Source organism: Ahaetulla prasina, chromosome 8, assembly GCF_028640845.1.
Source record: "Ahaetulla prasina isolate Xishuangbanna chromosome 8, ASM2864084v1, whole genome shotgun sequence".
Lineage (NCBI taxonomy): Eukaryota > Metazoa > Chordata > Lepidosauria > Squamata > Colubridae > Ahaetulla > Ahaetulla prasina.
In genome coordinates, this window is record NC_080546.1 from 53,166,448 (window position 1) to 53,194,291 (window position 27,844).

At 41.1% G+C, this 27,844-nt stretch overlaps 1 protein-coding gene and 1 long non-coding RNA gene across 3 annotated transcripts in view; one reads left to right on the plus strand and one right to left on the minus strand.

Moving 5' to 3' along the window:
- Positions 1–27,844, plus strand: part of DCTD (dCMP deaminase) — a 117,378-nt gene that overhangs the window by 22,567 nt on the left and 66,967 nt on the right. The gene's annotated exons all lie outside the window — the stretch shown is intronic.
- On the minus strand, positions 10,308–27,768 carry LOC131203025 (uncharacterized). Of its 2 annotated transcripts, XR_009156281.1 has the most exons (5): positions 27,681–27,768; positions 25,300–25,368; positions 17,817–17,988; positions 12,725–12,868; positions 10,308–12,390 (listed from the first exon to the last, which is right to left on the minus strand). It is a non-coding gene; the product is annotated as an uncharacterized LOC131203025 (long non-coding RNA). The 2 variants fall into 2 exon arrangements; XR_009156280.1 differs by lacking the exon at positions 10,308–12,390 and having other exon boundaries at positions 12,436–12,868.

The following is a 27,844-nucleotide window of genomic DNA, read 5'->3' on the forward strand; positions in this document are numbered from 1 at the left end:
ATAAGCTGGAACGAAACCCTCCCCCACCTCCCTCGGACCTAACTTAACGCCACGAACGCATACTGGACTTGGCTCTCTCCCCGACGGATTTCCTCCCCACCCTTTCCCCCTCCCCCCACAACCCAAACCCGTCAGTTTCCACCCTCCCCGTAAAATTCCCATTAAAACTCCCCTTAAAAAACCAGTTAAAACAGTTAATTAAAAATCCCCTAAGTCTCCTATTCTTGGCATGCCATCTCTCGGGATTCCAAAACCCGTCCTCAAGATAGGCCCTCGATAACGTGGACGACCAAACCCGTGAGAGAGGGGAATCTCGCAGGGCAAGAAGGTCAGCCGCTGAAAATGTCCACATGATGAAAGAGAAGCATGGCAAGCAGACCCATCCTGGACAGTCAGGATATCCCCGGGTGGGGAAAGTCGATGGACATCCGTCTCAGTCTCAGTCTCAGGCGGTAGATGAAATAGTCACTGCCTTATTCAGTCACTCAGCACCACAACAGATCACCCCCATCCCCATCGAGCCTCGAAAATTGCAGCCACTAATTTGGCTGCCGATGGCAACAAACTGAGGCTCGATGATATTCTATGGGTAATCCAAGGGTGGTCTGGGGGGGGAAGGGCGAGTCCTCCAATTTCACAGACTCCATGGGCTCCATCTCGGCTCCACCTGGGGGGAACTCCGCTGCCAACGTCCGGGCGTCATCTTCCGTCCACGACCGATGCCGGTGCCGCTAACGCCGGTGCCGCCCAACCAAGCCAGGGCGCCGCCAGAGAAGAAACGCTCTAGTTGGCCCCCCGACGAGGCCGTCCAGAGCCCTCCTTACCCACCAGGCTGGGGGGGGGGCTCTCACCCAAGGTGGCGGGGGACCCAAGATCTCCACAGGGTCCCCACCCCCGGCTCAAGACGCTGACGCCGACGCTGGCCACCGAATCAGGCCAGGCCAGGCCATGCCAGTCCGCTGCCAGGCCAGTCCGCTGCCAGGCCAGTCCGCTGCCAGGCCAGGCTGCTACCGCCGCCGAAGAGAGACGCCACTGGCGAAAGCGCCACCGGAAATGCTCTGGTCACGCTCTCCCAGAGACACCATCACAAGGTCAAAGCACTGAGAATGGAATGCAATGGCTCATCAACTAGCCTACTGCTGAAGAGACAGTTCCCAAAACAATTTATTCAAATATTATTGGACAATAAGGGACCAGCAAGGGGGAGGAACTGAATGGGGAAAGTTAACTAGGAAAGTTTATTGCGCAAACTTCAGTTCTGGCTTTGCTATACTGTAATCCATTTGGTCGAGGGTCATTCTTGCTTAAAGGGACCAGGTTGGGGACTGACAGAAGGTTTGCCCGATGATTTCAAAATTTGTACAGTTGTGACACAATAACTTAATATATTGATATTGTTTCCTGATTGCTTATTTGTACCCTATGATTATCATTAAGTGTTAAATTTGTACCCTATGACCATCATTAAGTGTTGTAAGTGTTATACCTTGATGAAGGTATCTTTTCTTTCATGTACACTGGGAGCATATGCACCAAGACAAATTCCTTGTGTGTCCAATCACACTTGGCCAATAAAAAATTCTATTCTATTCTATTCTATTCTATTCTACTCTACTCTACTCTACTCTACTCTACTCTATTCTATTCTATGCTATGCTATTCTATTCTATTCCATTTATCTGTCTCGATGGTTTGCTTGCTGCAAAAATGTTAGAGCCTGGGGTCTATTGACTGAAAAATTAATGTCATGTATTTAGTCTTGTTTTCCAACCATAATATAACTTTTAATGGCATCTCTCTTCCAAAGTTTCTGATATTACGTTATATTCAAACAAAATTCATTATTGCTTTCCATTATATATCTGCACCTAGCTCACTCATACATAATAATATTATAATTATTCACATTAGTATAAAAAACTGGTAACAGCTTGGAAGTTTTGATTTTGCTTGATTTTCTTTTAATTGTGCTTGACATCCCTGTTCTACAGAATTTTCTAGTAGGACTAAGCGTACTTTGAAGAAAATGATTAAGAAGTGCTTAAGGCCCCATACAGTATAAGCACAGCACCTCTCCACTATAAATTAAAGCAGCTCCTTTTTGTTTTTTTCAAGCTTGCACAGGTGGTAGAAAAAAGGCACTGCTAATTTAAGATATCAGCTAATTAAAGGAAACACAACTCTTAAAGCAGCAGCATTTTTTTTCTCATATAGGTAGTTATTTTTTTTTCAAAAGAGATTGCAGGAAAGTTCACTGTGACAATAATACCACTCAAAAGATATATTGAACTTCTTGTCTTGTTATTATTGATAGCCCTTAAAACCATTGCAGTTTTGGATTAGTAAAATCGACATTTTATTGGTGGTGACTTGCTGTGTAAGTTTTGACAATCAGAGAATCATTACCAAGTGATAGAATTTTTTTTTTATTGGCCAAGTGTGATTGGACACACAAGGAATTTGTCTTGGTGCATATGCTCTCAGTGTACATAAAAGAAAAGATATGTTCATCAAGGTACAACATTTACAACACAATTGATGATCAATATATCAATATAAATCATAAGGATTGCCAGCAACAAGTTATAGTCATACAGTCATAAGTGGAAAGAGATTGGCGATGGGAACTATGAAACGATTAATAGTAGTGCAGATTCAGTAAATAGTCTGACAGTGTTGAGGGAATTATTTGTTTAGCAGAGTGATGGCCTTCGGGAAAAAACTGTTCTTGTGTCTAGTTGTTCTGGTGTGCAGTGCTCTATAGCGTCGTTTTGAGGGTAGGAGTTGAAACAGTTTATGTCCAGGATGCGAGGGATCTGCAAATATTTTCACGGCCCTCTTCTTGATTCGTGCAGTATACAGGTCCTCAATGGAAGGCAAGTTGGTAGCAATTATTTTTTCTGCAGTTCTAATTATCCTCTGAAGTCTGTGTTTTTCTTGTTGGGTTGCAGAACCGAACCAGACAGTTATAGAGGTGCAAATGACAGACTCAATAATTCCTCTGTAGAATTGGATCAGCAGCTCCTTGGGCAGTTTGAGCTTACTGAGTTGGCGCAGAAAGAACATTCTTTGTTGTCCTTTTTGATGATGTTTTTGATGTTCGCTGTCCATTTTAGATCTTGCGATATGATAGAACCTAGAAATTTGAAGGTTTCTACTGTTGATACTGTGTTGTCTAGTATTGTGAGAGGTGGAAGTATGGAAAGGTTTCTCCTAAAGTCTACCACCATTTCTACGGTTTTGAGTGTGTTCAGTTCCAGATTGTTTTGGTTGCACCACAAGGCTAGTCGTTCGACCTCTCGTCTATATGTGGATTCGTCATTGTCTCGAATGAGACCAATCACTGTTCTGGTTTTTGCGAACTTCAGTAGCTTAACAGATGGATCATTGGAGATGCAGTCATTGGTATACAGAGAAAAGAGAAGTGGGGAGAGCACACAGCCTTGGGGGGGGCCTGTGCTAATTGTACAGGTATTTGATGTGATCTTGCTTAGCTTCACCTGCTGCTTCCTATTTGTTAGGAAGCTTGTGATCATAACAAAAGCTTGTGATGAAGTCTGTTCCGGTACCTGTAGCTGGTTTAGCTTAGTTAGAAGAATGTCTGGAATGATGGTATTGAATGCTGAACTAAAGTCTACAAAAAGGACCCTTGCATAGGTCTTTGGAGACCCAAGATGTTGTAGGATGTAGTGCAGAGCCATATTAACAGCATCATCTGTTGATCTATTTGCTTGGTATGCAAATTGCAAGGGGTCTAACAGCGATCCGTGATGGTTTTCAAGTAGGAAAGCACTAGCCTTTCAAAGGTTTTCATGACTACAGATGTTAAAGCAACTGGTCTGTAGTCATTCAGTTCCTTGATGGTGGGCTTCTTCGGCACTGGGATGATGCTACCATCATTTGAAGCAAGAAGGAACATAGCACATCTCTAGTGATTTATTGAAAATATGGGTGAAGATGGGGCCAATTGGTCAGCACAGACTTTTAAGCAAGAAGGAGTTATCTTCTGGGCCTGGAGCTTTTCCTGGCTTTTGTCTGTGAAATAAGTCCTGCACTTCCTTTTCTGTGATCACTAGGGGTTGTGAACCCAATGAAATGGGGTCAGTTGTAGGAGGCTTGGCTGTTGTTGGTGTGTCTGAGATGGGGGTTGTGGAGATAGGTGGCTGTAGTTTCCTTTCAAACCTGCAGTAAAACTCATTCAGGTCATCTGCCAGTTGTTGATTACCTTCAGCCTGGGAAGGAGGTTTGCCATAGCTGGTGATATTTCTAAGAGTTTTCCACATGTTTGCTGGTTCATTTGCTGAAAACTGATTCTTTAGCTTTTCAGAGTAGCTTCTTTTTGCTGCTCTTATCTCCCTTGTTAGTGCATTTCTGGCCTGATTGTACAGCATTTTATCACCTTTTCTGTAGGCTTCCTCTTTGGAATGTCGTAGCTGCTTAAGTTTAGGTGTAAACCAAGGTTTGTTATTACTGTGTATTCGCAAGTTCCTTGTAGGTACACATAGGTCTTCACAGAAGCTGACATATGATGTTACAGTATCTGTGAGTTCATCCAGGTCTGCAGAGGTATCTTTAAAAATATTCCAATCAGTGCAGTCAAAACATGCCTGTAGCTTTAATTCTGATTCCTCCATCCAGGTTTTCACTGATTTAATTATTGGTTTTATGGCTTTAAGTCTTTGCCTGTAAGCAGGTACAAGGTGAATCATGCAATGATCAGAGTGTCCTACAGCTGCACGTGGTAAAGACCGATAGGCATCTTTTAGTGTTGTGTAGCAGTGGTCTAGAGTATTCTTGCCTCTGGTGGGACAATTGACATGCTGAAAGTATTTTGGTAGTTCTTTCCTTAAGTTTGCCTTGTTTAGATCTCCCAAAACAATGGCCAGTGAATCAGGGTGTTTGGCTTCAGCCTCCATGATGATATTACTATATGATTACTATATTACTATATTACTATATGATGATATTACTATATGATCAGTTTAATTAGCAGGGCATGTATTTCTCCTGAACTTAAATCAGGAGAGGAAGGCATGCATGCAGTAATAATATAGAAAAAAATGAGGTTTATTTCTATTTGGATACTCTTGTTTCTGTCTTAGTTTTTGTGCCACTGTCCACTAGAGAGCAGGCTGAGATAAGCAATCCTATTTCATTTATATCCTAAACCATGTTTGAACCCGGGTATTTCTGTAAATAGCTAGTACATTAAAGCACCTTATTCCCTTGTTACCATTGTTAGCTTATAAATTGCTGTCAAAATTGTTGGATATGGCTTAGGAAGTTTAGTGACTTGCAACACTGGTAATAAACTATCAGAGTACCTAGATAACATTTTACTTTGTCACTATATACAGCTCTTTAGTTATGGTCTCACTTTCCTAATATTGCTCCTATTCCTTTCTGTCAGACTGAATTTCTTTCAGAGAGAAATACTGCTTGATATTGATTCCAGTGGACTAGATAAATCCAGATTTCCACAATGCTGTTCTGTTATTGTTTGATTGTGCTAGTACATTTTAGAGGCTCCAAGTTTTAGACCTTAGGCTTAGACCTTTAAACATTACAGAATATCACATAAAAACCCCTTTTAAAAATCCAGCTAAAAATATTTTTAACCAAAGAATAGTTTCTTGATATTATAATTGTGGTATATTTATGGAGCTACAGATATAACATCTAATCAGGAACATTTTTAAAACAGCTATAATGTCTTGGTCAATATTAGATAAGGCAAAGTTATATGTCCACCTACAGACGCACACAATATGAGTTTTACTTATTCTTGGCCCATTTTTTAAGATGCCAGGTAAGGATTTAATAAATCAAGAAAAAAAATCCAAACATTTATTCAGTATTAATGGTAAAATACTTTAAAATAATATGTTAGGTGGCTTTTTATAGTTTCAGAAAATTCATAGAATTAATATGTAATGGGAACATGTAATGCAATAAATGAGAACTTTGTCACTTCTAATTTTTAGTTTAAAACAGGCTATTAGCAAATAATTGAAAATATAGGTGGAAATACATTTTAGTCTAAGTTGCATAAAATATGCCCTAGCACAGCCTGTTGCCAACTCATTGTAATCCTGAAATTTGCTTAGGAAATAGTTGGGAGCAACATGGAACACAAGCAGCTGAGGCTGCAATGCAAAATTGCTCTCAGAAAGACTGGTGTATAGGTAAAAGTGTACTTTAGATTAAATTACTTTGAGACAATGCCTGAAGAGAGATTCTTTCTAAAGAAGAATGGGAGCCCATGAGCAGATCTCAGATCTTGATATAGATCTTAAGAATTAGAATGTCATTTGTTTTTAAACTAGCTGTTATAAAGAAATATGTAAATACTACTGTGAAAGAAATAATATTCATTTTTGATGTAATGGATCTCTTCAAAGATTGGTAGGTAGAAACAGTTTCTTCATGCTTAGCAATAGTATTTTTGTCATGGCTCCATTGGAGACTGAGTGAGCGAGGAGGATGGGCCAGAGCTGGGGCCGACAGAGGTTGAGGGCGTGGCCTTGTTGGCTTTGAAGGAATGTGGTGAGGAGCTGGACAAGGCAGCCCCAAGTTCCTTGGGCTTTGGAATGGCTTGCCAGCTGGGAAGAATGTGGTCAGGATGACTAAGAGAGGGAGGAAAAGAGGGCAGGCAGTGGAAATAGTATTTTGTAATTGCAGCCCTTAAACCTTACACTGCATATAATGATGGCCATTCTACAGGGGTGAAATCTAAAAATTTCCCCTACCGGTTCTGTGGGTGTGGCTTAATTGGTGGGCGTGGTTTGGTAGTCAGGTGACCTGATGGGCGTGGCCAATAACAATAAATAATAAAAATAATAAACAAAGTACACAGAACAATAAGAGGTACCAAAAACCAAATTTCACACTTTACACACACACAACACAACACAACATAACTGACTCGCACACAATGTAAAAGCAGCTGCACCTCACCCAAAACGGCCCCTGCAACAAGCAGGAACCTCACACAGCCACAAAAAGCTCAAAAACCAACTTTCACACTTTACACACACACAACAAAACACAACAGTCTCTCTCACACACACAAAATGCACATACAGCTTTGTGAGATTTTGTGTGTTTGTGTAGTTAGAGTGAAACATTACCAAAACACCAAATCTCAGAAAGCTGCACAAATATTTTATTTTATTATTTTATTTTATTTATATTTTTTAGATAAAAGCAGCTAAATTTAAAACTTCCTTAACTTTAAATTGCTGTCTGAAAAAAACCTCCTTAAAAAAAATCCAATTAACTATTTTTTAAAACTACCCCCCCCCCCATTACTTACCCAATTAGAGGCAGGCAGATTGAGTTGCTCACCAATGAGATGGATTGCAGGCAGGCAGATTCAGTTGCTAGCTGATGCAATTTACTTACGGGACCGCCTGCTGTTACGGGACCGCCTGCTGTTACCTTGTGCCTCCCACCGACCCGTACGCTCACACAGAGAGGGCCTTCTCAGGGTGCCGTCCGCCAAGCAATGTCGGCTGGCGGCCCCCAGGGGAAGGGCCTTCTCTGTTGGAGCTCCTACGCTCTGGAATGAACTTCCCCCCGGTTTACGTCAATTGCCTGATCTTCGGACCTTTTGGCGTGAGCTGAAAACGCACCTAATTATTCAAGCGGGACTGGATTGAAATTTTATTGGGGTATTTATGTTTTAAGATTTTAAATGGTTTTAAAATTTCGGCCACATTATAATATTTCTTTTTAACCTCTTTTTAATGTTTATATATTGAATTTTTACTTGGCTGTACACTGCCCTGAGTCCTCCGGGAGAAGGGCGGTATAAAAATCGAAATAAATAAATAAATAAATAAAATTGATTGCAGCAGCCGAAGCAAGGCTTTGCGAGCCCGAAAGAAGCAGCAATCAGGCAAGTGGGGACTGAGCGATTGTGGGGGCATGGGTGGGGGCTGTTGTAAAAGGTTGTAAAAATGTGATTTTAAAAGCCTGTGATGATCAGGCAACTCAGCTGGGATCGCCAAAGGAAAAAAAGCTTTTAAAAGGCTCCTCTGACAATCCCAGCTGAAGTTGCCTGATTGCCAGAACCTCTTAAAAGGATTTTTTAAACAACCTCTTTGGCTTAAGAGCTTGTAGAAAACATGCTTTTTAAAGGTTCTGGCAATCAGGCAACTCAGCTGGGATCGCCAGAGGAGCTTTTTAAAAGCTTTTTTTTTTACAACCTCTTTGAAGAGGTTGTTAAAAAAAAGCTTTTAAAGGGTCCTGACGATCCCAGCTGAGCCGCTCAATCATCAAAGACTTTTTTTTACTTTTAAAAGCATTTTTTCGGCCGAAGAAAAACTGCTTTTAAAAATAAAACAACAGCAACAAAAACCTCTGATGATCGCGCTGCTCAGCTGGGGCAGGGGGCGGAGCCAGGGATTTTTGTTACCGGTTCTCCGAACCACCCACCGCCATTGCTACCGGGCAATCTGATCCGAACTGGGAGCATTTCACCCCTGCCATTCTACCTTGATGTACCTCAGTCTTTTTAAAGCCACCTCCTATGAAAAGATACTATATTGCAGGGCTTTCAAACTCACAGCCCACGGACCAGATGCATCACATGCTGGCCACACCCACATCTGGTTTAGCGAAGTGGGGAAAAGTCACAAACCGTCATGTGACAATGCTGTGACGACGCGAATTTGACATCCCTGCTGTATTGGATAAAATCCTGTATCTGGCTCTTTATTTGAAAGCTTTCTTTTGTTTAGAAAAAATGGTGTCAGTATCTCTTAAGGAGAAAGAAGCAAACTTCCAAAAGCACTGCCTTTCCCAACAGCAATTTTACCAGTCCCAGCTGGAGGATAAAATGGTAGCAGGAGAGCATTTTATGCTATAGAAAAAAAATTAAAAACAGCCCAGAAGTCCTATTGCATCTGAAAGACTAACATATATTGTAAAGTTTATTGTCACTGTACGTATATACACAGTATACCATACAACGAAATTCACATAACACCCAGAAACTAAGCCCAACACACATGACAATCCCATTATATTATTATAATCTGGGGATCATCAGGTTATATATTATATTATGCCATATTATATTGTTGCATAAGCTTTCCTTAATAGTTGCATGAAATTTCTACATATATTTATGGTTGACAATAATCTATGCACCTATGCACATCACAGATGATGTGACATTTATAGAAGTCCTTCATATGGGGGAGGGGCTACAGCCACATTATTTTGGTAATCTTAATTTGGGGCAAATGGAAGGCAAACCCAATCTATTTCTTTTGCTTTAATCTCTAACGTGATACATGATATGAAAATTAGAAAAGGGAAATTAAAGGCTGACTGCTGCTTTTAAAAAAAGTCTTTGTTGGCTTTTGGATAAACAGTTAAAATGATATCAGTCTATTCATTGTATATTCTTCCTAAATGAAATACATGCACTCTTGCACTCTTATGGTGGAATAACTAGATTATTAATTTATACAAAAAGATAATAAATAAAGCAACTTTAAAAGGGGGGAATTAAATCTTGATGTATTGTGAACTATTTTTTGACAGAGCTTGAACAAGATATTTATTTCTAAAATACAGTATAACAATGCATTTCTTGAAAGAGTGGTACAGTTCATGCATATCCAGGAAGCAGACCACCCAATGTGATAATTTGTTATACCCTCAGTCTAATGTAATGTTTTAGCTGACGTCATGAAGCTTGGCCTAAAAGAGCTTAAGATAATGTGTACAATACAAACAACTCCAAACTCTAAGTAAATGTATTCATGAAATGCTGACATCACCTGTTTTGCATAATCATTCCAACTGCAGCCTTTAGTCATGCCTACAAGATTCCTAGATATCAAAAAGTTATTTCATCCCTGTGTATGTCTTTTCATCCCTGTCTTTTCTTCCAATATGACTTACATCTATGCAAGAGGGTAGGATCAAGAACACAGGATCATTTCAGCAGTCCCAAGAAGGTTTCCTACCCATTTGCATTCAATTATATCATTGTTACTACCACTTAGAGTTTCTTAACCATATCCTGCAGACATTCCTGATGTATATGTTGACATAGAATATATCCAGTGGTGATATTCTGCTGGTTCTAGGTGGTTTGTTAAATTGCTGGCTCGCCCCTCCCCTCACCCCTCCCCTCCCCACCATGATTCATTGGCCTTGCAGCACACCAAACTGTTTCTTAAATTGCTGGCTTGTCTGCCCCTCCCCCCTCCCCACCACTATTTATTGGTCTCACAGCACACCAAACCGTTTGTTAAATTGCTGGCTCGCCCACCCCTCGCCTCTTCCCACCACTATTTATTGGCCTTGCTCGCAGTGTCGCACAGCTTTCCTTAGTGACACACTGAGGCATAGCTGCAGCTATTCTTTGGCTCCCTTGCCTCGACCACATGACCCAGCCTGCTCGCCTACCTTTGCCGTGGCCTACGATGCGGCAGCCTCCCACTCTGCTCCTGAACGCCCACCTCAGACTGCCTCTGACTGCTCCAGCAACAGAACAGGCAAGTACAGCCGAGTGCCACCCTCGGGGAAGCGGGGCTGGGAAAGGTGGTCAATCTCTGCCTGCCCAGCTGCTGGCCGCGGCCTACCCCACATCCAATTGCCTTGCTAGTGACTGGTGGCTGGGTGGCTAGTGAAGGGCTTGGATGGGGTGGCCGCAAGCCGCTGGCTACCCCATCCAAGCACCTCGCTAGCCACCCCATCCAAGTGCCTCGCTGACCACCCCATCCAAGCGCCTTGCTGGCCATCCCACCCCATCCAAGTGCCTCACTGGTCATCTCATCTAAATGCCTTGGTAGCCACCTGATCCAAGGGCCTCGCTAGCCACCCGACCCAAGCTCTTCACTGGCCACCCCATCCAAACTCCTCGCTGGCCATCCCACCCCATCCAAGCATCTCACTGGCCACCCCATCTAAGTACCTCGCTGGCTATGCAGCCACCACCCAGTAGCAAGGTGCTTGGATGGGGGTAGGCCACAGTCGGCGCTTGGATGGGGTGGCCAGTGAGGTGCTTGGATGCATCCAAGCACCTTGGCCTGCCGCCAACCTAGCATAACTGTTCTGCCTCCCACCCATGCGGAACCAATTTACCCTACCCCATCTGGTCGCTGGGGGAGACACGCAACTTTTCTCCACCCCAGAACACTGGCTGGCCTGGCTGCAGCTGATGCTCTGCATTGTAATGGGCTCCAGGAAGAGGAGGAAGAGGAAGAGGGACACCATCTGCCCCATTGTGAAGCGCAGTAAGAGCAGCCAGAGCCGGCCACAGGTGCAGTCAGGTGGGAGTACACGCAGTGGGGCGCAGGCCTAAGATGCTACCTCTAGGCCGAGGGACAACCCAATGTTCTGGTAGGTACGCTGCCACTGCCACCGCCCGGGGGGGAGAGGAAGAGAGTGAGAGGAGGAGGGATGCCATCTGCCCCATTGTTAGGTATAGTTAGAGCAGCCAGAGTTGGGAGCAGTAGTCAGGCGGGCGCAAGTGCAGTGGGGCGCAGGCCTAAGGTGCCACCTCCAGGCCAAGGTCCTACCCAATGGTGCAGTAGGTATGTCGCCACCACCACTGCCTGGGTGGGAGAGGAAGAAAGAGAGTGAGAGAGTGAGAGCGGAGATGAGGGAGAGAAAGAGAGATGAGGGAGAGAAAGATAGAGGGGAGAGAAAGAGAGATGAGGGAGAGAAAGAGATGAGAGAAAGAGAGACACAGAGATACCTGTTTAAAAGAAAATACTGGGAGCCACAAAACATGGGTAGGCGTGATTGTGGGTGGTCATGTGACTGGGTGGGAGTAAGTGATATGGAGTTGGCAATGCCCACCCAGGTTTAAGGTTGTGTTTAAGTGTTTACATGTGTTTAAGGTTGAGTGTTTAAGGTTGAATGTTTAAGGTTGAGTGTTTAAGGTTGCAGAACCCTGACCTATCCCATCTGATCACTTCACCCTGCAGCCAGCCCTGTAGGCCTGCACCCGCAGTGGCCTACCTACCCCATTTGTATTGCCTTGCCCTGCAGCCGGCCTGAACGCCCACCTCCGACTGCTCCAGTAGCAGAATTGATAAGCACAGCCAGGTACCCCCTTGGGGAAGCGAGTGTCGTGTCCCACTCCTCCGCTGACGGCCGGGTCAGGGAAATCCGAATCAGGCTTGCCTCTGCAGCTCTGCCCAAAGTCCTAGCAAAGTCCTCAGAGCAGGCAGGAGACCAGTAAGTGACTTCAGCAAGATAAGTTCGACTTTGCCGGACTCAGAGACTGCCAGAAAGCAGATCCTTTATATAGGCCATGGGGTGTGGCTCCATGACTCAGCATTCATTAAGGCCTGCCCCTCCCTTCCTTCTGTTGCCTCCGCCTATCCAATCTTCTGATGCGAGGGTCACTCCAATCAGCAGCTGTTGGAAATAAACTTTCCTCAGGCTCACATGCTGTGGAGGAGGGGGAGGGGTCTAGTTGCTCCGTTTGCCTGGGCATGGAGCCAGGGCTGGGGCCGGGGGATGCTCCCTCCTCTGCAGCCTGCTTGGGCATGGAGCCAGGGCTGGGACCGGGAGGTGCCCCCTCCTCTGCAGCTTGTCTGGGCATGGAGCCAAGACTGGGACCGGGAGGCATACATTCCTCCGTGTTTGGGAGCAGATAAGCAGACCCCGGCTGCGGTGAGAGCGGACAAGACACAACAGCGAGGCTGGGAAGGGTGGTGGATCTGCACCTGCCCAGGCAAAAGCGGCCTACCCCGGTCGGATCATCTCTGTGTGCAGAGGCCTGTGCCCGCCTCCTGCCCAGCTGACCAACTGCCTCGACCTGCTGCTCCCGACCGTCTCAGGCTACTGGTAGAAGATCCGCCTCCTCCTCGGCCACTTCAGAAGCAGAACAAGCCTTGAGGTAGAGGGAGATTTAAAATATTATTTATCTCAGCTGTTTCAGGAAGAATTTGTTCATAACAAACAGGATGTTTGTTATGCACAATAATTACCATTAAGTTTAAAATGTGTGGGAGTTTTGCATAAAGGCTGTTGCTAGGCATGTAAACAAAGACAAAGGTTTCCTTAAATTATTTCATTTGAAGTATTGAAACAGCATTTTAAATATTAAATGAAAATAACTTTAAAAATGAGCCTTTAAGTACAATTAGAACTTAATTTTCTTTTTATACTGCTCCATACTTTATAAACACTAAAATAGGAAGATGGAATACTCATTTAATTAAGAATGCATTTAGATAGCTTTGGCTCTATGATTAAATATAAAAAAGTGGAACTAATGAACTAATGAACTGAGAAACCTGATTTTAAATTTCAAACAATCCTAAGAAAAAATATAAATATTGTAAAACTTGTATTAGTTTTGAATAAATAGTATTTCATTCATATTGTAAAACTCGTGTAGTTTTGAATAAATAGCTTTTCATATTGTAAAACTTGTATAGTTTTGTATAGTTTTTCATTCATATTGTAAAACTCTTGTAACAATATCTAGTTTTGTGTCTTTAGTCTTACTTAAGTATTAAATACATATAAATAAACTACCTTTTGGTATATCTTTTTTATACTTAAAACAGTAATTAGGGCAAAGAAATGATGGCAAGTTGGCCACACCCACTTAGACATATGACCAACTAGCCATGCCCACCCAGTCACATGACCACTTAGCCACACCCACTTAGTCATGCCCACAGAACCTGTTGTTAAAATATTTGAATCCTACCACTGAATGTATCCTGATTTGAAAGTGGGCGTGACTTGGTGGGCATGGAGTGGCAGGCGTGACTTGGTGGGCGTGGCAGGGGAAGGATACTGCAAAATCCCCATTCCCACCCCACTCTAGGGCCAGTCAGAGGTGGTATTTGCCGATTCTCTGAACTACTCAAAATTTCCACTACTATTCAAAATTTCTACTATCGGTTCTCCAGAACCTGTCAGAACCTGCTGGATTTCACCTCCGATTAATAGCCCTCATTCTTTGGAATTATTCTTTCACAAGTAGAGGTCATTCTCCAAAGGCAGCATTTCATCTACTGTATTTTGTCTTCTATCTATCCCTGTAAATTACAATGTAACCTCCAGTGATAGATAGATAGATAGATAGATAGATAGATAGATAGATAGATAGATAGATAGATAGATAGATATATATATATATATATATATATATATATATATGTATTCTTATTGTGATGCTAAAAAAAATATTGATTGATCATGTTTCTGTAGCTCTTTCTCCGACTTTATGGTAGCAAATATTGGCTATCTTTTTTCATCTACTCAGACTTGCCAGAGATAGTGACTTGATATTGAGAACACCTGGTGTGCTACAAAGCTGAATGAGATTTGAAAACCAAAATTGTCTGTGCACAAGATGATTTTTGTTTGAAGGCTCATTCTGTCTCCTATTAGCAAGAAGAATCAGGCATCTCCCTTGCCCCCCAAATGGGGGTGATACCAGAGCGGAAAGATTGCCAGAGAGGAAACAAGCACTTCAAATTATTTGTTCAACCTATTATTAAGCCATTAAATTGCACCACAAAAAGGTACCACAGGATGCCATATGATAGATATCCTGTTGCTTAAGAGTGACTCATTTTGAGTTGCTTCAGTTTATTAGATTGATTTGAAAAACCGTTCATCCTTTCTGTTCACTCATGTACTCATGAGCCATACTGCAAAGCTCAGAAGATCAGGGATGAATAAAAAGCAGATCATGGAATAGATAGAAAGACTTTAACTGAAAGATATGGGATCTCTTATTTCTCCTATAGTCATTTTAGCTCATCCCAATGACTGTACATTATCATTGAAAGATAACAGTGGCAACTCCCTACTCTGAGTTCTTCATAGGAAGGAAAATATACTTATGCGACACCTAAATTAATGGGGCATTCAATGAATAGGAATAAAGTACTTATTTAGACATTCTGCTGAGGGAAAAGTCAGTCTGGCATGAATCCTTTGTTTTGTATTCTTTGTTTTGCATTCCATGTTCTAGGATGGAAGATTTGAGAAAAAGTTCATCTTATAAGATCTGAGAAAGAAATGCTCACCAAAGGATCTGGAATTAGGTAATATTAATCCATATAAAGAATGCACCTTCTTGGTTTTCATACACAATTAAGAAGATAAAGTTAGTGTAGCTATCTAATCATTCTACCTGAGGTAAAGCAACCTTTCTTAGCATGGAAGTCTTCAAGTATGTCAGTTTTTAACCATGATGATTCTACTATGCGTATATATAGTTATTTGATAACCAAGCTTTCCAGAACTGGGAGAGATACTTATAGTTCTAAATCTTGGAGGGTCTGTTGCACATTCTGACTGTACTTCTAGATTGGATCCTGCTCTGCTGTCATTATCTAACCATGCAACTTACCAACTAAGTGGCAGCAGAGAATTTGTCTCCCTTGACTGTAATATGGGAATCTCCCTGATTTCTGCTGCTGAGATGCAGCTGCTACTTAAGTGCTCTTCAGGTTTTGGTCTCTGGGAAACATACTAAATTGTGGCATGCTCTTGGGTACATCCACATAATTTTTTCCACACAATGCAATTGATGTATTGGGTATCATGGAAAATTTTAAAATGTTAATTATTGAGTGTGGTTTGTCCAGATATTGATCATGAAATTTATGCAAGAGTTTTCAGCGCTTGCACATGCACCCGGCACCCATTCAGCTTCAGATGAGGGAAAATGTTTCCATGAAATTAGGTATTGGAGTTTGCCTCTGTGGAGATGTGAATCTAAGATTTCTTTTACTTCAAAGTGTTGTCCACTTTCAACGAGATTGGGAGGACGGGCTTCTGCCAGCAGCTGTAATGGTGAGGTTTTCACTGGCTTCCGAAGACTATGGTGGAAGACAGGATGTATTTTCTTCAGTTTTTTTGGTAATTTTAGTTTGTCTGTACTGGGTTGACAATTCTCACAATAGGGAAAGGACCTATAAATTTCATTCTTGGTTTTTTGAAGGTTATCTAAATTGCATGTACTTAGTGGATAGGTACACTCCCTCCCTGATTTCTTATTTTTTCTATGGAACCTCTTTTTATCAGCATATTTGTTATATGTCTCCCTGGCTGAATCCAATGCTTTGCATACTAAGGGCCATGTAATTTGCAGTTGTTTTAGCCATTTGGCTAGTGAGAGGCATGGAGGAAATTCCTGTGGGAATTACAGCATGGCAGCAATTTCTCGGCTGGTAGCAACCCGGAAACCAGTGCTGCTATGTACTGAATTGTTGTAGACTACCTCTGCGAATGAAGCCGGTCTGCCCAATGGTCTTGTTGATAATTTATAACACCTGAGGTATTGTTCCAATACACTGTTAGTATGTTCACAGGTGCCATTAGTCTTTGTTGGCTTTGAGGGTGGTGTGAGGAGCTGAAGCCCAGGGTGGTCCCTAGTAATTTTAGGAATTCTTGCCAGAATTGGGAAGTGACTTGCACCCATCAGAGATAATCCTCTTGGGAGTGCCAAGTAGATGATAGTTGTGTTGATCAAACAGTTTTGTAAGGGTTTGTGTGGATGGGATCTTGGAGTATGCTATGAAATGTACCTGTTTTGAAAATAGGTTGGTGGTAACCCAAATAACGGTATTTCCTGAGCTCTCTGATAATTCCACAATAAAGTCCATGGAGACCTCTTTCTAGGGCACTGCAGGGTTAGCGAATGGTTGCAATAACCCCTATGGTTTACTGGCATGTTATTTTGCTGATGCACAAAGACTAGACACGTATCCCTCTATACCAAAATTGACATCTAATGAGTTGCAGGGTTTTCACAAAACCACAATGCCATATGTGGATTAGAATCATGGCTTCTTTGTAAAATTATGAGCCTTTGGCTGATGGGCACACAGTTTACTGTCGACCCATGCGAGACCATTGCATAGGGAGACCTCCTTCTTATGATTTGTAAACCACTCATCCTTGGCTAGGGCTGTTTCATTGCCTGGGTTAGGTCATTAGCCAAGTCAGGTTTTGCCTTACTGGTTGTGACTGGTGCTGCTATCTGGCTAGAGGGGATGATGGAGCTCACTATCTCCTCTTTGGTGCTGTTATATCAGGGCAATCTAGACAGGGCATCTGTTAGGAAGTTCTTTCCCCCAGGAAAGTACTTCAGTGTGAAGTTGAATTTGGATGACAATTTTTCGGAAGGAGAGTATTTCAGTGCCTGTTGGTTCTTATGGTCAGTTCACATCTTACCCTCTTCTAGGAAAGGTCTCTATGTTAAGTAATGCCCATCTCACTGCATAAGCCATTGCCCAGCTCAGCACCACCCCACATGCATGCACACCTCCCACTGGCCAGCTGATTTTTAGGTCTCTGCCGTGCATGCACGGGAGCCTGCGTGCATGTCCGGGGGGGCGGGGGATTGTGTGTGCATGCGCAGAGGGTGTCACGCATGCACGCACGGGGGGTTGGGGGGGAGCATGGGGGCGAGGGCGGCTATGAAATCCAGGATTCCCTCACAACCCAAACAGTGCTACAGAATTGAAGCAGAGCCCCATGAGTGGAGTGAAGGGGAGATCTCATCCCAAAATGTCTGGATCAATAGAATCCAAACTGATTGCCAATCCTGACTATGTTATCTAAAGCCTAGATTGTCCACATGGAATGTCTTGTGCTGGCATAAAATGGAAATATCACTTCCACATAAAATATTTTGAATTGTCTTATTTGTGTAAAATGAGATAAATGTGATTAGCGGACATGCATGGTGAATGGAACATCTTCCCTCTAGAAAAAGAGGGAACAGTATATGGACAGGCTCTTAATTGAGCATGCTTTCCTCATATCAATTTTATGTCATCCAGTATATACCAAAACCTTCTTACTTCACTTGTCTTAACACGCACGCGCGTGTGTGTAGTTCTTGGCGGTCTTTTCCCATGTAAGGTTGAGAGTATCTTGGCGACGTTTCGATGAGGTCTCACTCATCATCTTCAGGCTGGTGCTTTCAGCTTCGTGCTTGTGCAAGCAAAGCGTGGTCAGAGCTGCTGGATCCATCTAGAAAACCAAGGTCTATTAAATAACATGCAAAATCTGCCCAGCCACAAACATTGGACAAACTAATAGGAGAATAAATGCATGCATTACGGAACACAAGAATACAGTCAGAAAAAAAGAAAAAACCTCCTCCCTTTTCCAGCACTTTAAAACCACAGGAATGAAATTGATTTTGAAGGAACCAAATTAATCTCCAAAACTGAACACTATAACAAGAGAATAATTATGGAAGCCATCAAAATAGAGAAACACCCCCACAACATGAACAAATAGGATGACACCTCCCGCCTACCAGACATCTGGAAACTAGCTTTAGTCAACAAACGAGTCCCAGCCACGAAAATTGACACTGTACCCAGGATAACACACAACGCCACCACCAATCATCCTCACCAGATTCAAACCCAAACCCATTCCACAGACGAAACACAACCACCATCCAGAAGCCAGACCATGCTGGCACCACTGGCTGCTGTGCCCCCCTCCGAACCCCACACAAAGCAAGCTGACACACGCCAGGAACACATGACAAGACCTTGGACTCGGAGCCAAACCAAAACCCGGGATGCTGCATCACAGCCGTCTGCTCAAGACATCACATCACAGAACTCCAGAGGCCACAACACCAAAGCTCAGGAACAAAAGACTAGGACAACACCCACACAGGATGCTACGAAACAGCCGACCAATCTGCAAACACCCACTCCATCTACCAATCAAGATGCAACCACAGCCAACCAACCCACTCACAGCAACACTCCCCATCTCCCCTAACAGTATTTATAGAGAGACGGCAGCTCTGACCACGCTTTGCTCGCACAAGCACGAAGCCGAAAGCACCAGCCTGAAGATGATGAGTGAGACCTCGTCGAAACGTCACCAAGATACTCTCAACCTTACACTGGAAAAGTCTCGAATATGCCAAGACCTACATACTTATACCCATGAAAACCTACAAAAACATATATATATACACACACACACATATATATACATACATACATACATACATACATACATACATACGTATTTCTTTAAAATCAGAATCTTTTTTGCATCATTATCATCAGCAGCATAATCATTTTTGCATTCAATAGTAGACTCACCAGAATATCCACAATCGATGTACTTAATAAGAGCATCTACCTCTCTATTATGGTACATAAATGTTATACAGAAAGTGACTTCTTGTTCTTGAAAGCTAATCACTATAAAGCTAATCACTAGGTAATCATCTTTAGTAGAACAATTAAGACTTAATCTCTGTGAGCATAAAATTAATAATTGTGAAGTCTCAAACAGGTTGGGAAGAAACACCAATAATTTCTAGTTTCTCCATAATCACTTGCTATAAAAAGAAGCAAGTCAATAGAACACAGTTTTAATTATGACCTCTTTTTGGGTAAGCTAATGCATTTCTATTTATGATTGTGAGTTACCTTAAAGGTTCTGGAATAAAAAACTGAGATATACATATTTTTATAGATAAAATGGAAATATTTAACTTTGTTTTTTGACAATGGGCAATATATAAGAAAAAAATGCAATGAACTATTGCTTGCAATTAGTCTCTATATTAAACTGTATTTGTATTAAAGTTGTACTCCTCCCTTACTCATTCAATTATGTGTGTGTGTGTGTGTGTGTGTGCGCGCACACACACACACACACACGTTTTCGTAGGTTTTCACAGGTATAGGTATGTAGGTCTTGGCATATTCGGGTCTTTTCCCGTGTAAGGTTGAGAGTATCTTGGCGACATTTCGATGAGGTCTCAGTCATCATCTTCACTCACTCTTATTAGTTTGTCCAATGTATATAGCTGGGCAGACTTTGCATGGTATTTCATAGACTCCTTGGTTTTCTAGATGGATCTTGTCTTTGGGGTTTCTTAAGATGTTGGCTATTTTTTGGTCTGTGCAGAAGGCTGTCTTGATGTTGTGTTTGTGAAGAATTTTGCTGATTTTATCTGTGGTGCCTTTGATGTATGGGAAGAGGGCAATGCCGTTGTCTTGTTCTGTGTCTTGGTTCTTGGGCAGTGTCTCCCTTTGGATTAGATTGGTAATTGTGTTTCTTTGGAATCCGTTGGAGATTAATACGTTTGTGAGAGTATGTAATTCAGTTTTCAGGTGGTCTTTGTCAGTTTGGTTCTGGCTACGGAGTTGATCTGTGCAGGGTGGTGATGTGATTGTGCGTTTAAGTAGCGGTTGGTGTGTGTGTTTTTCCGGTAGATGCTGTGTCCTAGGGGGCCGTTGATTTTTTTGTAGATTAGGACGTCCAGAAAGGGAAGTTGGCTGTTAGCTTCTATTTCCATAGTGAATTGTATTTTGGGGTGTAGGCTGTTGAGATGTGTGAGGAAGTTGTCCAGTTTCTCCTTGCCATGTGGCCAAATTACGAAAGTGTCATCTACGTATTTAAGCCAGAGTTTGGGTTTGAGTTCAAATTCATCTAAAGCGTTGGTTTCAAAATATTCCATGTATAGGTTTGCGATGACGGGTGAGAGGGGTGATCCCATGAGTGCTCCTTCTATCTGTTTGTATCTTTGTCCATTATGGATGAAGTATGTGTTGGTTAGGCAGTGGTTGGTTAGATCTAGGATGTGTTTGGGGGGGTTGTATTTGTTTTGGATAGCTGTCAAGGCTTCTTTAAATGGCACTTTGATGAAGAGGGATATGACATCGAAGCTCACGAGTAGGTCGCTGGGTGGTAGGTTTTGTTTCTTTATTGCTTCTATGAAGTGGAATGAGTTTTGTACGTGTGAGGTGATGGATTCTGTGTAGGGCTGAAGTTGTTTATATATATTTAAACATATATATATATATATATATATATATATATATATATATATATATATATATATAGAGAGAGAGAGAGAGAGAGAGAGAGAGAGAGAGAGAGAGAGAGAGAGAGGAAGCCTAGATTGGAAGAATATGCACATGGTTTTAAAAGGAGGAAGACACATCAATAACCTGTCCTACGCTAATGACACTACCCTGGTAGCTGAAAATCAAAGTAATCCAGAAGCTCTACTAATGAAAGCCAAGGGACACATTAAAAATATGGAACTGAGATTACATAGAAAGAAGAGGAAACTACAAAGAATGGGTCCAGCAATCCAGCCTCAGAAGTGACACTGAAGGTATCATAGAAAGTCATGTAGATGGTGAAACTATTCAGAAAAATTGCAAAGACACAATGTGTAGAAGCAGGCCTTGAGCCTTAGAAACAAGAAGTATTAGAAAAATACTTAGACTGACTCCATCTGACTCCCTGTGGGAGGAAATGGGGAAAGAAAATGTAATCAGACTTGCAAGGTTCTATTACTATAGTATAACTCAATGAAGTATAGTTATAGTATACTTATGGAGTCTGTTTCCTCATCTGGGCAACCTCAAACTGCTGATAATATTGAACTGCTGGACAGCTTCTGCTTTTTAGAATCTGCCATCTTCAGTAAAAGAACCCACAATCAAGAAATAAGCTGCAGAATAATAGTAGCGTAGCAACGGACACTTCATTAAAAGAAATTCAAATGCTGAGGCTTGTCTATATCTTTAAAGATCAGAATCACACAGGAAATTGTTTCCCCCGCCCTGTGGCACATTATAGAAGTAGAATTTGGACTTTGAAGAAGCAAGATAGAAAGAATATTGATGCTTTTGAACTTTTGGCGTTGGAGAAAACTCCTGAGGATATTATGAATAGCCAAGAACAGCAACAATCTACCGTAGATCACAGAACGAATCAATCCAGAGTTCTCACCTGAGGTGCAAATGTTTATAATATTTTTCACGCATTATGAAAAGACCTCTTAAAAAATCTATAATGCTAGAAAAAGTAGAAGAAATATGACCAGCAGCAAGGCAAATAGACTTGCTTACATGGCAAGGGGTATTGCTGTTGGAAGACTTGAAAGGTCCAGGTTGGTAGCAGATAATTCTGGAGAAGGCCTACCTGTGTGGTTGCTAAGGGATGAAACTGACTTGATGGCACATTATAACTAAATAGATTAGATCATTATTCTCTTCACATAAAGCAACTTTCTTTGCAAATGGCTGCCGCTCAAACTTTTTACACTTATAGAAATCACCACTGCACAGATATGAAGTATTTCTTTTCCTTTCAAGTATCTTTTATTTCTAGAGCAAAGAATAAATCAAACAATGAAAGAGCTTTTTAAAAAAAAAAGAAAGAAAAGGGCAAAGAAATTATCTGAGATTTATGTTGCCTTCACCTATACTTCAAAACACAGCCTTAGTGTAAAGGTGGCTTTAAAGAGGCATGTTTTAGTAACGTTGTCTCAGTCCCAGTTAGAGATTAACATCCTCCTTTTCTAACTCTGTAAAGGTTATGGCAGGGGTTCTTAAACATTGTGATGCTGTGACCCCTTAAAATGATAAATGGATTTGTGTGATTTTTTTTTATAAAGAATGAGCTTCTCTTTGATAGTAGTGAGTGGGCAAGCTTCCAATTTATCATGGAGTGAGGCCTTCATCCCATTTTTAATCTCCTTGACACAGGCAAAATGAGATTGCTGCCAGAATGTGGTTGCTCTGCCACCTCATCCAGGCAGCATGGGGCAGAGTTCTCACAAGGCTACAAGGGTGCTACATGGAGTTTTTGGATGTCATGTTCCAAAGAATGCAACCCAGATTGTACATTCCCTGACTTATAAAAGTGTGTACCTTCAGGGAGGAAGGAAAACTTCTAGAATGATAACAATGAATGCCTACAGCCATTTTGAGAAGTACCTATTACATATTTCCTTATCTAGCATTGTGGCTCAATTGATAATAGATTTACATATCATTTGAAGGTGAAGCACAGAGATAGCTTGCATTTATGATTGTTTAGCAAAAATTCATCTCTACAGGTATTGCCTTAACAATTCTTAAGATGCGCTTCTTAAAACACAACGTTTCTCAGGCAATCAGCTCACACATTCTACTTCAAGTAATCATATTTAATAAAGTTATTATCAGCACTCTGGGTATATCAGATGTAAACAAAACTAGATCAGCTAAATCTACTTTATTGTAAGGCTGCATTAACAGAATCCTGCAACTCTGAAGGTACAAACTTCCTGCTCTCACTTTAAACATCGGATGAATTAGGATAGGTCCTTCCTAAGTTTCTTTCTCAATCATCAAGAAGCTCTTTTCTTGTCTGATTGTTTCCTAGACAACATCTCTTTTTCTTGCCGCCCCAAGTCATCAACACGTTCCATTGAGTGTATTCACTCAATGTCTTCTGCAAATTTGTAATTATGGCAGTACATGTATATGCTGTACCAAAACCTGCTCATGTATGAAAAATACCATCTTAATACATACCACAACCGCATCATTGCAGATTAATTACTACTTGCATTAAATAAATATACAATACATAGCATTACACAGTGGGTTATGCCAAATTGATTTAAAACAAATAACTGAATGACTCATTTTAGACAGTAATAGGTGGCAAAAAGGAGGCACCCTGTCTTTATTATGTTTCAAATGCCCTGGTTCCTATATTATATGAACCTAACAGCAAATGGACTCACATATAAGAGTAATCTGTTGTAAAATCTAGTTTAGCCCCCATCATGGGTTGTTTGCCATTATTTATTTATTTATTAATTATTATTATTTATTTATTATTTAGATTTTTATACCGCTCTTCTCCCGAAGGACTCAGGGCGGTGCACAGCCAGATTTAAAACAATACAATATACAGATTAAAACAACAGTTAAAATAACATATTCTATTAGTGGCCGAAAATTTAAAACCGTCAAATTTGACCCATAAATAAAATACCCCAATTAAAATTATTAAAATTCAAAAAATTTAAAAAATTAAGCCAGTCCCGCTTGGATAAACAAATGCATTTTCAATTCACAGCGAAAGGTCCGAAGGTCAGGTAATTAACGCAAACCAGGGGGAAGTTCGTTCCAGAGGGTAGGTGCTCCAACAGAGAAGGCCCTTCCCCTGGGGGCCGCCCGCCGACATTGCTTGGCGGACGGCACCCTGAGAAGACCCTCTCTGTGTGAGCGTATGGGTCGGTGGGAGGCATAAGGTAACAGCAGGCGGTCCCGTAAGTACCCGGGCCCTAAGCCATGGAGCGCTTTAAAGGTGGTAACCAACACTTTGAAGCGCACCCGAAAGTCCACAGGTAGCCAGTGCAGACTGCGCATTAGGCACAATGGTCACTATCTTAGATGTTGGTGTTTTTATGGGGGCAAAAGCAGCTTCCTTGATGCTCATCTTCAGCTGTTCTCTTGAACAAGAGTGCTGTGTATACTATTCAGCCAGATCTGTACTACCTAATCTGGCCAGTTGTACTCATAATTTCAATCAGCAGCATTATGTCTCTGCAATCCTAATATTTTTCTATAATTACCCCGTGCTAATCTTATCTAACTTGTTCGGTTGTTCCAACTATTTATATCTTGATAGACATTAGTTCACCAGGATGGTCTTCTTTGGTCCTTGTAAACTGATACTTGTGTAATCAATGATAATATCTAGCCACCTTGCCTGTCAGCCTCTTTTTTTATTGGCTTCACATTATATGTCCAAAATAGCTGAGCTTTAGCTTCATTCTTAGCATTTCCAGTGAGTACTCTCTTTCCTTTATCTAGTACAGAATAAAATTGTTCTTGCAGCTAGAGGTATGCTCCACATTTTTCCAGCTTCCACTTTTTCAAAGGCATATTTTTTCTTCATTCAGCTTTCAAAGCTACATGTTATAATAGAGAAAACCTTGTCTATAAAAATCTTTGTTATAATCTCTGCACTTTAATATTGTCTACTTGGCAGTCTTCCTCCCAAGTAACGTTTTTGTTTATTTCACAGCTACAGTTACCATCCTTGTACATTTTTGACTTTAGAATGATGTCTGCCTTTATTTTTTCTATTGACAAGCAATGCCAGCTTAATGCAAATAGACAAGAAATAAAAGCAGACAGTACCTTTCTAAAGTCAAAAATTCCCCCTTCCCAATTTTGAGCTGCACCTTCAACAAGATATTCCTAGTCTTCTTTCCATCCATCCATCCATCAAAGTGGTATTATCCACAGCTGATATTTCTTATATTTTAATTCAAAATCCTATTTTTTCTAATCTACCATTTCTCACAATATATGGATCTAAATTAAATAATCTGAATTGTTACATATTCTATTTTAACTATAATCATATAAACAGGTGAAATAGCCTGCTGCGCCTATATTTTTAAGGACAACCCATACTTTCTTGTGATCTACATAATCAAAAGCATTTGTATTATCAATAAATTAAAATAAATATATTTTAGAATTCCCTTACTTTTTCCATTATCCACTGGATGTTAGCAATGTGATCTCAGGTACTGCTATTCGGTCTTTTGTCATCATTCTGTATGGTAGATAATACAAAATAAGCATTTTTTTTCTTGATTAAATCAAGAGGGTCCCATTACAGCAACTGGGGATCCATTTTATTTTGCATTCTCTTTTTGAAATAGTTAGATCCTGCTTCTGAATGTTGCCACAGATGTGGACATCTCAAGTGTAGCCAAGACTTCTTCCTTCTATTCATAATCAGCATTTGCTAGAGGTACTATATTTAGGTTGCAAAATCCAGATCACTACATGGGTGTGAAAAGTTTCATATTTTCTACTATCAAATCATCATCCAGATTTCTGAAGCCCAGCTACGGTACTCATAGCATTTGCTGGCATTTCTCTTCTAGCATTTGCCCTCTCAATTTGAGTTGCAAAGCTGATCTGTTCAAATCAGAAATGATATCAGAATAAAGCAGGAGACCCATTCTTTTTACAACTCATTGATTTGTGCAGAAACATTAGAAAGAAGATAACTTCAAGTGTAGTATTGGCACACTGAATAGTGAAAGCACTATAACACATTTCAGCACCAAAGATGCAACAGAAGCCAGAGAGGATGAAGTCAAAAAACCAGATCACCAACTTTAAAACTGCAGTATTTCCCTGATGCAGAAATGGTGGATAGCACTGTAAATCAATAGTGGAGAAAAAAAGTCTTTCTCATTTCCCAAATATTTAGTTATAGTATCTACTCTGTAAAAAATTATACCACTAGATGATACCCAAAAACTTTATCTTTGTGGCTCAAATATGGTAGCCCTACTATGCCTAAGTCTTCACTCTCAGTTTCTAAACAATAGGGTCAACCATTTCCGCCCCCTTTTTAAGCAACAAGAGCCCAATTCTGTCACCATGTGATAAAGTGATTCTTTTTTTCTAATACTTGCAATAAAATCCTACGGTATCTCAGGACCCCTCCACAATTGGATAACAGCTTTCCTGTCAAACAGACAACAAGAGGTCAAAATCGGCAATGCTCTATCAAATCCTGTTCCTGTTAAAAGTGGTGTTCCTCAAGGCAGCGTTCTTGGACCAACACTCTTCATATTATACATTAATGATCTCTGTGACCATATTAGAAGTAATTGTGTTCTCTTTGCTGACGATGTCAAACTATTTAACACCACCAACAATACAGCTACCCTTCAAAAAGACCTTGACTTTGTATCTGAATGGTCTAAAACTTGGCAACTCCAAATCTCAACCAGCAAATGCTCAGTCTTACATATTGGAAAAAAGAACCTAAACACTAAGTACAAGCTTGATGGATATTACCTTACAGATGACCCCCACCCTGTTAAAGACCTTGGAGTTTTCGTATCAAATGATTTAAGTGCCAAAGCCCACTGCAACTACATTGCAAAAAAGACTTTAAGAGTTGTAAACCTAATCTTGCGTAGCTTCTTCTCCAAAAAACTACACTACTAACCAGAGCATATAAAACATTTGCTAGACCAATTCTCGAATATAGCTCAACTGTCTGGAACCCATACCACATTTCTGACATCAATACAATTGAATGTGTCCAGAAATATTTTACAAGAAGAGTTCTCCACTCCTCTGTATACAACAAAATACTTTATGCCACCAGACTTGAAATCCTGGGTTTAGAAAATTTAGAACTACGCCGCCTACGGCATGACCTGAGTTTAACTCATAGAATCATCTATTACAATGTCCTTCCTGTTGAAGACTACTTCAGCTTCAATTGCAACAATACACGAGCACACAATAGATTCAAACTTAATGTTAACAGCTCCAATCTTGATTGCAGAAAATATGACTTCAGTAACAGAGTTGTTAATACTTGGAATATACTACCTGACTCTGTGGTCTCTTCCCAAAATCCCCAAAGCTTCAACCAAAAACTGTCTACTATTGACCTCACCCCATTCCTAAGAGGTCTGCAAGGGGTGTGCATAAGAGCACAAGCGTGCCTACCGTTCCTGTCCTATTGTTTCCTTTCGTTAATATATGGAATAGGTTTACAGATTAAATCAGTTGCATACTTGTACTAAGGAATGGCCAGGAAAGGAATAGGATACAATCAAGTGCAATACGCTTGCAAATAACTTATAGGGCCCACAAGAGCACAAAATCCTAAAATAAAGGACCAAGCTGTTTCTCTAGAGAATTCTTTACATTCTCTAAATGTAGCCTAAAAAGTTAGGGAAGTCAAGATGACAATTCCTACAATTTCCAGACCCTATGTTGGCTAAAACCACGAGGAATTATGTGGTATAGTCTGACTGAGGTTAAATCAAGAATATTCTTGGAGAACAGGATGTAAAGGTTACTGAACCAATTGTACCATTCAATTACATTTTAGTACATAAAAGTCTTAGTGCCTTCCCGTCTGCACCGCACAAACTTCCCTTGCGCTGCAACTTTCCTCCCCAAGTGGCCCGACAAGATCGGCGCAGCAATGCATTCTGGAAAATGTAGTCCGCGAGGACGCTTAGCCCTCCAGGATGTGCCGTTTGAGT